The sequence below is a fragment of the Mustela putorius genome, unplaced genomic scaffold (assembly GCF_011764305.1).
Source record: "Mustela putorius furo isolate JIRA1106 unplaced genomic scaffold, ASM1176430v1.1 tig00003983_pilon_pilon_pilon, whole genome shotgun sequence".
Classification (NCBI taxonomy): Eukaryota; Metazoa; Chordata; class Mammalia; order Carnivora; family Mustelidae; genus Mustela; species Mustela putorius.
The window spans coordinates 8,981,795-8,994,059 of NW_025422123.1; the positions used below are offsets into that span (position 1 = coordinate 8,981,795).

Genomic DNA, 12,265 nt, shown 5'->3' on the forward strand with positions numbered 1-12,265 from the left:
TGGGAGGTGAGCTAGCAGCAAAGCTGACTTTTGCCCTGAGGGTTCCTGTCAAATCCTAGAGATTCTATGTCGTGAGAGCTGCACAGTGTTCAGGACATAGGAGAAAAAAACCTCATTCCTCCATAAAGTTGGGGCTTCACACTCAATGAATGAGAAATAAGTGCACAACACAGGAGGAGACTGCAAAGAAACCTGACTTTGGGCTAGTGGAAAGGGAAACAAATCTCTCCTGAAAATTTGTGTGTGTGTGTGTTTCTTTTTCTCTCTCTTTTTTTCTTTTTTAGAGAGGGAGAGGGGGGAGGGGCAGAGGGAGAGGGAGAGGGAGAATCCCAAGTGGGCTCTATCCCCAGTGTGGAGCTGACATAGGGCTCCATCTCACAACTCTGAGATCATGATCTGAGCAGAAATCAAGAGTCAGTGGCTTAACAGACTGAGCCACCCAGGCACCCCTTTGCTTTTAGAGAGAGAGAGAGTGCATGAGGGAAGGGGGCAGAGGGAGAGGGAGAGAATCTCAAGCAGACTCTGAACTGAGCATGGAGCTTTAGCTCATGTGACACTGAGATCATGACGTGAGTCAAAATCAAGAGTCAGACACTTAACTGAGTCCTGGCACCCCTCTCCTGAAAATATGTAACCAAAAGCTAGAGCTCACACAGGTTTAGAGTTTGAATTAATGCTTCTTACGTAGCCAGAGAAAGCTTAAGTAGAAAATTAATTTGAAGTGATTTTTGGTTGCTAGTGACCCCAAACAATTAGCAGAAATGAATAAAAATTCTTTCTGGAAAAGTCGATGTCAACGAATACCTCAAATAATTCTCAAAGTTTTAAGGAAAATAAGCAGCTTGCAGGAAACAAGACACCATGATTACTAGCCAGCAGACACAAGAGACAGCAGTACTGGACCTCCAGGGATTTCAGAATCTGGAATTACCAGACATGAGAGTTTACAATTTCTTTCAAAGATTTTATTTATTTATTTGACAGAGAGAGAGATCACAAGTAGGCAGAGAGGCAGGCAGAGAGAGAGAGAGAGAGAAGGAAGCAGGCTCCCTGCTGAGCAGAGAGCCTGATGCAGGGCTCGATCCCAGGACCCTGAGACCATGACCTTAGCCAAAAGCAGAGGCTTTAACCCACTGAGCCACCCAGGTGCCCCGAGAGTTTACAATTTCTAAATAGCTAATTCAACAGGTTAAAAAAAAAATAAAAAAGAAGTTTGCAAATATGAGCAAGGAATAAGAGACTAGAAAAATAATGAGCCAGAACTTTCAGAAACAATAAATAAAACAACCACAAGGAAAATGGATGTAATCACTGGGGGATTAAAGAGCATTTGAGACCCCAAATATGTGAGTTGAATGGAAGGCAGATTTGAGGAAATTATTCAGAGTCAGCCCAGAGAGACAAAGAGATGAAAAATATGAAACAGAGGTTGAGAGCTAAACAGAACAGAATGAGAAGGTCTAACATAAGTCTAACAGGAGTTCCAGAAGAAGATATTAGAGAGAATGAAAAAGAGGCAATAGTCAAAGAAATGAAGGGTGGGAAATTTCCAGGACTGTTGAAAGACACCCATCTTTAGCTCTAGGAATCCCTACAAACCCCAAGCAGAATGAAGACAGAAAAACTTATACCTAGTTACGTGGTAATGGAAGCTGCAGAACACCAAAGAAAACAATGTGTTGTTGTTGCTGTTGTTAAAGGTTTTATTTATTTCTTTGAGAGAGAGAACAAGTAGCGGGAGTGGGAGAGGGAGAAGCAGACTCCCTGCTGAGCAGGGAGCTCAATGTGGGATTTGATCCTAGGACCTGAGCTGAAGGCAGATGCTTCACTAACTGAACCACCTGGTGCCCTGAAAACAATGTTTTTAACAGAGCCAGAGAGAAATACCAGGTCACTTACAGAGAACAGCAGCTGGACTGACAGCCAACTTCTCAACAGCAATTTCAAAGCCAGAAGCAGTGATACAATGGCTTTAGTGACTTAAGAGAACATATTCAGTAAAGCCACCGTTCAAGACGGAGAAAAAAATAAACACATTTTCAAGCCAACAAAAGCCGAAAACCAAACCAAACCAGACCAGTAAAAACACTTGGGAATTTAACACCACCAGACTCTCACTAAAAGCTAATGCTAAACAAGCAGAGGGAAACTATCTGAGATACATAAAAGAATAAGAAAAGATAATGGTAAGTATGTGCGTACATCTGTATCAACACTTACTGTATGAAACAGTGATGTTTCATGAAGTAAAGACCCTGATGAATTTTGGTCTTTGGTGAGTATCCCAGCTACAACAGCTCGAGTACCCATTGCAAGAACAGAGCGTGTAGAGCTTCTAAATAAGAAGATGGAAAATGGAACAGGGGTGGAGGAACAGCTCAGTCTAGAAGAAACATCAGAAAAAGCTGCAAGTCTATAAAGGTGGTAGAAATCTATCTCAACTCACCAGTAATATACACTGATTCTAAACATCGAGACACCCAATAGCATTGCCTTAAGATATATAAAACTGACAAACCCAATGGGAGATTTTCAACACATTTCTCTCAATAACTGATAGGCTAATCAGACAAAAACAGAAAAGGACATACTATAGATGATTTGCACCATACAATGAATGAATTCATTTTGACCAGCCTATACAGAAAACTATATCCAACAATAAGAGAATATAGCTTTCTATCGAGCGCTCATGGAACATTTGAGGAAAAAAGTTGAAAGGAGATAAAACATGAAAAAGGAACACGCTGAGGGGGTTATGTTTCTTTCTAACTCTCTCTGAGGATCCAAACTTGTTTTGTCTTGATGTACCTCGAGTCTAGAGCAGTGACTATCACAAAGGAGGTTCTTAAGATGTCCTGACCAAAGAATGGTAAGTAGAGGTTCTCTGCGGAGGCTGGCAGAGGCTGAGTGAGCATGGAAGTCCTTTCCAACACAGAGAGGGACAAGGGGGCCCACAAGTGAGTGGGGCCAGTCTCCAGGGTGAATGAATACCAACAAGAAAAACAGAGTCATGACCGCCATCTTCCCATTTGAAAAGAGAGTCATGTGGAAGAGATTTTGAAAGCCCAGTCTTTGTGGTTCCATAAGGCAGAGCAGTGAAGGGCAGACCAGAATCACAGAGAAAAAGAGTTGCTTCCAAATTAGGAAGAATTTTCTAGTAATTCACTGCTCAACTTTGGTTACAAATTGGCCTGGCTGGTCCTTTAAGACCTCTTACAACCCTGTGTGGGACAGGAGTCTGTCCGGGGAGTCCCACATCACAGACTAAATGTCTTTCAAATCCCATTCTTTCCAGGGAGTCCTTCACCCCAAATTGCCTGGATATACAATCCCTAAAAGATATGCCAAAGGTCCCAGATTCAGGAGGTAGTAGAGGAACATTCTTTCAGAACACGGTGCGAGATCACAGAAGCACAGAGAATTAGTTAAAATAAAAATGCCTGAACCTTCCAGGAGAAAGGCAAGCAAGCTTACCTTGACCTCTGCAGCTGATGGTTGAGTTGGGGGCCTGGCTCTGGGGGCTTCTCCTGCGGCCGGGCAGTCATGCTGCTCTCATGCTGCTGGGCAGGTGGGAAGAGGAGACCTGGTTCTGCGGGGGCAAGAGCAGGAAAGGTCACTCCTTCACTGTCTGCTCCTAGCTCTCCATTACCAGCCTGAAGGGGATCCTATCTGAAAGCCCAGGGAGTTCCTGAGGCTAGCCTCACCCACTCTCATGTCCTCGGGGAGCAGAGAGGCATGGATGGGACAAACATTTCCCACGCCCTGCAATGTGCCATGCAGGGATCTGGGGAATGAGTCTGAAAAGATGGATTAGATGCACTCCCTACTCTCAAGAAACAGTCAGAGAGAAAGAGAGAGAGAGAGAGAGAGAAGGGAAGGAGGGAGGGAGACGTGCACATGTTTCATTACAATATAATTTGGTAAGTGCTGTGATTTCCCCAAATTCATTCAGCAGCCTACCTGTCCCACAGGGAGCAGAGACAGCTCACAAGCGCTACCCACAGGCCTTCCCAAAGAACTTGGCAGGAAGGAAAGGAGTTGTCTCTGTGTTTTAATTTCCAACCCATCGTGGGTCACTCTTTTTAATAAAAGATAATGAAAATGAACTGGTGGATAAATGAAATAAAAAAATGCTCATACAAAGCACCATCTCTTCGATGACCTGACTCAACAGATCACTCTGTCCAGTCGGGATGGAAATTTCTAAGTGCTTCCTCACCATTTCTGTACTCATCTCGTGGACGGGTGAGCAATTTGCGGCCAGCGCCATCCGCAAACCGCAGTTGGGTCGCATCCGTGGAAGTTCCCAGGTTGTTGGGCTGATCTCCTGAGAGGGTGGCTAGCAGTGTGGTTGATGCCAAATTCACCCCCTGGACTACAGATCAGAGTCTCTCTCCTGGAGGAAGGCCACAGCAGGGGCTTTGGGGAAAGCATCTGGGTAGAGCCAGTGGACTTGCTGGGCTCAGGTTACAGAGCATGGGATTCATGAAACCTGGTCAGAATTTCCCAGCCCTAACTCTGGCAACCTCGCCAAAGCTACCACTGTTATCTGTTAAAACGGACTGGGACATTGCAGAAAAATCAGTTCCAAAATGTCAAGAGGGCTGCTGGTGCTCATTCCTATCATTTAATGCCATAAAAAAGTTTTTTTAAAATTGAGAACTCCTTTGTCTGTGACAGCCAGCTCAAAAAAAAAAAAAAAAAAATCAAAAAAACCTTTAAATGCCTATTGCCTTAATACTTGAGGGAGAGATTACAAGTCATTTTCACCCATTTGAATGTTTAAGAGAAAGTGTTCATTCCTCTAAACTCTGAGCTTTTAAGTAGTTCCTATTTTAAACTTTAGAAGATAGCTCCACAGAAGAAAAACTTCCCCCTTTCTAAGTCTTTTTTTGTTTTGTTTTAACGCAAACACTCATATATTCTCACTCCGTGCTTCAAATGCTAAATCATCTGCAATTTGGTAGTTTGAAGCTCATGAAATTCTAGCGAGAAGCACATCAGATAGAGGCTTATAGCAACAGAATGCTTTTGAACCGATGTCTGTGATGTTATAAAGATTGCATATCATTATCTCTGAATGGTGGGGAAGAGAAGGTTATGGCAATAGCTGTTTATGTACAAATAAGTCAATATAGTAACTGGCAAGCCGCGTAGAAGACATTAGCAAGAAGCTAAATTACAGTGTGTGGTGAGAAGCAGGGATGCACTTCCTCAGTTTCCATGACTAAAGGCCTGTGCCATCTCTCAGCAAGGTCCCAGCCACAGCCTGAGTCCTTGCAGCTGATTGTCTCAGGGGCAAGAGCTATGTGAGGCAACCAGAGAGCCAAATGTGACTGGTCCTCTGCCGTAAGTCAGGTGCTGGGCTGGCCTCCAGGGTCCTCAACACGGGTGCTCCTTCAAGGTGGCCCAAGACAGACATGGAAGCAGGTATTTACAACCTCCCTACCCTGCTAAAAAAACAAAAACAAAAACCGCACACACTGGCTGGAGTTAAGGGAGAGGAAGTCAGTAACTAGCTCGATCCATCTCTCCAACCATCCATTCATCCATCCAGTGATGACTGAGAGATGGTAGGCACCATCTTCAGCCGCAAGGCACTAGGCAGAGAACAGGTGAGACCACAGTGGTCCCTGCCTTCACGGAGCTTATAGTCTAGAGGGAGAAACAATGAGAAGTAACTGTAATAGTGATGTGCTCTAAAGAAGTATGGCTACTGCTTTAAGAACACGTGATGGGGGTAGACTCGTCACGGAAAAGGGTCAGTGGCATTTTCAGAATGAACTGTTCTTTAATCGGAGCCCTAAGAGCACATTAGTGAAGCAAAACAGAGAGGGCGGGAGAGGAACGAGAGAGAAAAGGTGTTGCTGGCACAATGAATGGCCTGTGCAAAGGTCCTGTGATTAGAAGGAGCAAGGCACATTCTAGTTAAAAAAGGAGGCTTGTAATAAGGACCAGATCGGTTCTTGGCCTCACACCACGCTTCAGTCAACTGTGGTATTCAAGGAAAGCACGAAAGTTGTGCAGGTTTTTCAAAAGTGCCTAGGAAGTTACTTATGGCAAGCCAGGAGCAGAAGGTGCATACATACACACATATGGCATAATTTTCTCTCACCCTAAGCAGGCACAAGGAATCCAAAATAGGGGCTACCTCGCTCTCCCTCCAATTTTAGACCAAGTTTTTGGCCAAGTTTTCTTACCTATTTTCTTTACAGCAGTGGTGACTTGGTTAAATTCAATTCAATTCGGCCAGTAGTAAAAGACTAGCTGATCAGCGTTGATAAGAGAGTGAGTGTGTGGGTTTTGGAATGCGAATGAGCATTCCATTATTAAGATTATTGCTGGAGAAGCATCCTGCGGGGGAGGGGGCGCTCCTTTAAGAAAAGTCATATGATTTCAGGCATGGAACATGAGCTTTGGGGCCTAGCAGGCCTGGGTTCAAATGTGACTCCACCCCTCACTGGCCATTTGGCCCCTGTTCTTCTGTTAAAATGGGATTAGCTGTACCTCCTTGCATGGGTCTCAAGGAGATCAGCAAGAAGCACACTGCCTGGCTCCCAGAAGCCCCCGAATAAGGGGCAGCATCACCATCAATGCACCCCAGTGAGCAGGGGACAGGGACAGCCACAGCCCTCCCTCCCTGTGAAAATCAACAGGAATCCATGAAATGATCTCCCAGGCACTACTGGGGCTGTAGGGGAGCTTTGCAAGGACTCAGGGGTTACCCCTCAGTGGCTAGGTATCCTGGTGACTCATGGTTTCTTGGTGTGTACCCTCAATGGTCCCCCGCCACCTTGCTCAGAGTCCGCAGCCAGAAGTCCTGCTCTCCGCATTGAGTCACACCTCATCTGCCCCAGGCTCAAGTGCATCTGAGAAATCCAGATGTCCCTCCGGGGACTGATGAGGAGCCCCACTCAGGAACTCTGGGGTCCCATCATGGGTGGAGCCAAGGGTTTCCTCTGGACAAACAGCGGAGTCCCCAAAGGTAGAGGAAATGGACCAGCATCCTACCACAGACTAGGCATGGTGCTGGGACTTCCCAGCAATCGCCTCTGATATTGACAACAATGCTGCTGAGTCACTGTGGGTATCACAATCTAACAAGGAGGAAACTGAGGCCTGCAGACTTGCCCAAGACCACAGAACTGAGCGCTGGAGCCAGACCCTGAAGCCCGGAAGCCCTTCCTCTTTACTCCAGCACCACACTGCCTCACGGGGACAGAAATCTTACTATCTCTTTCCCAGGCGACCAAGGAGGACACAGCCCTGGGAGGCTGTGTGCCGTTCCAAGAATCTGCAGCCAGCAAGCCACCAGGCATGGCCAGACTCTTCCCACTGCCCCACATGGCTGTTTGGGCCTCAGTTTCCCTTTTGCACACTCATGGGGACAAATACCCCTTACATACCACACTCTTTTCAGAGTTAAGGGGCAGGGGAGACAAAGATTAAAGATCTGGGGGGAGGGAAAAAATTAATTTACAATAACACTTTAAATGGGTACTGAGAGGCTCAAACCAAAGAGGGAGGGTTCTATTCAGCCACAAAGTGGTTGTAAAGAAAAGAGCAGCTCAGGGATGCCTGGGTGGCTCAGCTGGCTCACGGCATGATCTCAGGGTCCTGGAATTGAGCCTGGTATCAAGCTCCCGGCTCAGTGAGGAGTCTGTTTCTCCCTCTGCCTCTGTCCCCCTCCCCCTCCCCTTGCTTGTGCTCACTCTCTCTCTCAAATAAATAAATAAAATCTTGAAAAAAAAAAAAGAAAAAAGAAAGTAAGGAAGAGTTCACATCCTGCCCTGATGGGTTTGGGGAAGGCTTAGCTGGGGACACAGGATATACAAGAGGGAGCCTCTGAAATGGGAAGCAGGACCAAATGAAGTCTGGAGAAGTCCCTCCATGCCACCCACAATAAATTAGGAATTGGCACAGATTTTATTTTTATTTTTTAATTTTTTTTAAAGATTTTATTTATTTATTTGATAGACAGAGATCACAAGTAGGCAGAGAGACAGACAGAGAGAGAGGGGATCAGGCTCCCGCTGAGTGGAGAGCCCGATGTGGGGCTCGATCCCAGGACACTGGGATCATGACCTGAGCCAAAGGCAGAGGCTTTAACCCACTGAACCACCCAGGCACCCAACACAGATTTTAAAAAGAAGGAAAAGGAGGGGGAGGGGAACGATGAGGAGGAGGAAGATTCAATCTGTAGCTTTAATTTAAGAAACAGTCTAAAGAGTGATGGATGCAATGAGGAGTCTCAGACTCTAGGTGCTCGGGGGTCAACCCTTCCGTCCAATGAGCACTATGCAGAGACAATGCGGGCACGGAAGAAGATCTCATCTTCAAGTGACACATTCCCCCCAACAACCAGGGGAGGCTCGGAAGCTTTTAAGATGGGGTGGGGGGTACTCATTCACTCCCCAAGCATCTCTTCTTTTGGTGCCCCACTCCCATTTCCACTGAGGTTGAGAAAAAAATAGCTGTCTGCACGGCAGGAGGGGGTTCTGCCCAGGCCACTATGAGTTAATCCAGCCTCTTGCACCTGGTTACTCCAGAACACAGAAGCTCGGCCATTCACATCAGTACCAGAATAGCTCAAACACTGAGAACATATCATCAGACAGACTCACTGTAGACTGATGGTGAACAGCAGGCCACTAGCCACTCTGCAACCTCCTCTGGCCTCCTACACCCCTATTCATGGCCCCAGCCAGCCTGTGTTTAGGGTTTCACACACCCACAAGCTCTTTCCCACCCCAGGGCCTTTGCACACACGGACCTCTCTGACTAGGATGCTCTTCTCCTGGCTCCTCCCTCATTAGCATCTAGTCAAGTTTTCAGGTTAAAGTTTCAGCGAGACTTCTGACTCTCCAGAAATATAAGTGTGCAGCAGTACTCATCACAGTTGCAATCGGTTAATTATGTGCTTAGCAAGCTGGTCTCCCCAGTCAGACTGTGTAAGCCCTACTATGGCATGGACAATGTCTCTCTCTTTTTTTAACCATTGTGTCCCATGGCTCGCCCAGCAGTTCTCAATCCTGGTTGCACATCAAAATCATCTGGGGAGTTTACAAAACCACGGATGCCTGGGTTCTACCACAAACCTATTAAACAATAGTGCTTAAAGCTTGCCAAGTGGTTGTAATATGTGGCCAAGGCTGAGAACCGCTGACATAAGGAGGTCGTGGGTGCTAGGCTTATGTCCTACAGCAATCTTGCAGTGGCCTGGGGCGTTACAGTAGACCTTGCTCCCATTGCTTGTGTATACAATGTAGCATTTAAATGTTGTTTTTCACTCCAGAGATTAAATTTGAGGAAATTCCAGAAGAGGGAAACAAAATCCTCATTGTTAGAAAGGAATACTATGCCTTTCGCTCAGTTCTCCCTATATAGTCCCCCTCCCCAACACACCTCTGTCTGTTTACTCTGCTTTATCACCTTGATCCTCAGAGCCATTAAATTAACCTCATGCGTTCCTGAAATACACTTAAATACCGGGGATGAAATCTACTCTTTTTTTTTTTTAATTAAAACAGGCCTCGCTATACAATGCAATAGGATGCAAAAATTTCACACTGAGTTTTAGTAAAACAGCAGAGTTCAAAGCCAGTTTGCACTGGGACAGGCTTGCTGAAGCAGCCTTTCTGTCCCCAGGTGACCTATGTGCCTAACGAAGCGTGGGCAGCCCTGGTCTCTCCAGCTGCACTGTCCAACATAGTAACTACTAGTCACAAGTGGCTCTTTCCATTAAAATAAGATGAAATGAACTTAAAAACTCAGTGCTTCCAGTTTTACTCGCCACATTTTAAGTACTCAGTAGCCACATGTGGCTAGTGGCTACCATATTGAATGGCACAGAACAGAACATTTCCATCACTGCTAAGAGTTCCTTCTAGAGCAGAGTATTGCTACATGGGCGCTAGTGACATTTGGAGAGGGATAGTTCTTTCTTGTGGGGAGCTTCCAGCCTATGGTGGAGTGGTATTTCTTGACCTTGGATGATTTTTGCCCTTCAAGGAACACCTGGCAATGTCCAGAGACAGCTTTTGGTCCTCACAGCTAGGGATTCTACTAGCATCTAATGGGCAGAGGCCAGAGATGTTGCTAACATCCCCATAGCTCACAAGGCAGTCCCCACAACAAAGAATGCCCTGGTCCCAATGTCAGTAGTGCTGAGGTAAGAAACTACTCTAGGTTCAACAAGAAAACACAGCCTTTCTCAGTAAAACTGGTGGCAGGAGACTCATAAAACCAAAGGGCCCCTAACCCCCTCCTTCCTCAAATTCAGAGAACAAGTATCTAGGCAAACAGGTGTCTCTATTTGTCAAGAATGCAGGTTTCCAGAATAATCTATGAATTCATTTTTAAAATGAAGTCCCTGCACTTGGAATCCTCAGGACTGGGAAAAGTAGAGATTCACTTCTAGCACTGTGGTTTGGAATGTGTGATTGATTCCACAGGAAACCAAGTCTGCCTGTTAGATGTAGATATGCCTTTGTTGACACTTCTACTTATTCGGGAGTATTTGCTGAGAACCCACTATGAGTTGGGTACCTTTCTAGTGCTAGAAACAGAGCAGTAAATAAAAGAAGCCAGGTTCCTGACCTGTGGAGTGGACTTTACACTAGGGAAGACCAACAGTACACAAGGAAACAAATACACCAGCAGTGGAAAGTGGGAATGATACTGTCAGGAAGGAAAACAGGACAGGGTAAGGAGACCGCGGTAAGGGGGACGGATGCCTGAGGTCATCCCCCTGAAGAATGAACAGGGAAGGTCAGCAGAAAAAGTGACATCTGGGCAGAGACCTAAGTGAACTGAGATTGAACAAGGTAATTCAAGGAGGCAAGAGAGTCCCAGGCAGGGGGAAGAGTGGATGCTGGGTCCTTTGATGATATGAGCTTGGGGGAGAGAAGAGGGCTGGCAGAGACATCAGTGAGGCAGTAGGGGCCAGGTGACAGTGCTAGGAAGTCACTGGATGGCTCTGAGCAGAGGAGAGACGGGGCCTGGTTAATGTTTCACAGAGAGAACAAAGTATGGGAGGACAAGAGTGGAGAAAGACCAGTTATGAGGTTGCTAAGGTTTTCCAGGCAAGACATGGTGATGACATTATTAATCAATCAATCAACGAAATCATTAATACTAATACCGGCTCTCTACTTGGTCAATGCTATTCATATTCTATCTTGGATAGATCATGGGCAGACCAAGCATCCTATTCAAGCTACCTGTATGGGAAAATACACTCTAAGTTCCAAATGGTCAGCTAGGGTTTTAAGCTGAGGACCGAGTGATCTGAGAAAAGATGGCAGGGAAAGGGAGTTGGGAGTTGGGAAGCTCTGCAGGAGGAAAAAGGGAGAAATCCCCAATTACCATCCCCCCTTTCTCCAAAGGCGTCAGAGAAGGGGAGTCTGAGAGGGCCCTTCCCACCATATTCTTCCCAGGGTTGTTGGGTAGCCAGTGGTTGAGACCCACTCGCCCACTATAGGCAGAGCGGAAGGGGAAGGACTGGTTCCCCCAGAAGGATGGCATTGCAGCTGAGAACGAAGGAGGGCATGGCATCTCTTCCAGAAGCGAGAAAGACTCTACTTCTGGGGTTTCTCGTGTTGAAGGGCAACACAGGGTCAGGGAAACAGCCATGGAGTCAGCAGACGTAGCACAGAATAATCTAGCCATGTTTCTTCCTAACCGTACAACACTGAGCATGCTGCCCGATCTCCCCAGCATCTGTAAAATGGAAACGAGACCCTGCCTCTCAGTGGGGTTAGAAGGGGTCAGATCAGACAACACCCATGCTGAGAGTAAAAACTGCTTCCAGTCCACGGGCCAAAGTTTGGACATGCAAGTCTTCTGGAGTAGAGGCAGAACCCACCACAGTCCACGGGCGTGTCGGCGGGATTCAGCTCTATCCCTGGGAAGGGGCTTCCCTTTCATTAATTTGTTTCTCCAACACACACTCACTAGGTCTCAGTGCTGGCCATGGTTTCTGGAAAAAAGCGAGAGGATGATGCAGCGTCTCCTCTCTAGGAACACAAGAGCAGTGGGAGTGGTGGGAGATGCGACAAAGGGTCCTCTAATCCTCTTTTTCCCTTGGTGTGTGGTGACCCCACTCAGATGGTTTTCACACCGTTAAGACCCTGGGGACCCACCCTCCAGCCTGGCCAGCAGGTCTGATTGGTTCTCCTGGAGGAAAAGGATGGGGAGGAAAAGGCAGGGCTGGCTGGGTCGATGGGGATGCAGGAAAAGCGACTGCTTTCAGCCAGGCCTT

At 46.6% G+C, this 12,265-nt stretch overlaps 1 protein-coding gene across 19 annotated transcripts in view; it reads right to left on the reverse strand.

Moving 5' to 3' along the window:
* TRERF1 (transcriptional regulating factor 1) overlaps positions 1-12,265 on the reverse strand; it is a 201,787-nt gene that overhangs the window by 62,978 nt on the left and 126,544 nt on the right. For 18 of the 19 annotated variants that reach the window (XM_013062255.2, XM_045071257.1, XM_013062245.2 and 15 more), the window contains one exon: positions 3,478-3,592. The exons of the other annotated variant lie outside the window; for it this stretch is intronic. The gene's annotated coding sequence lies outside the window, so the exon portion shown is untranslated. The remainder of the gene's footprint in view (positions 1-3,477; positions 3,593-12,265) is intronic. 19 annotated transcript variants of the gene reach the window in all.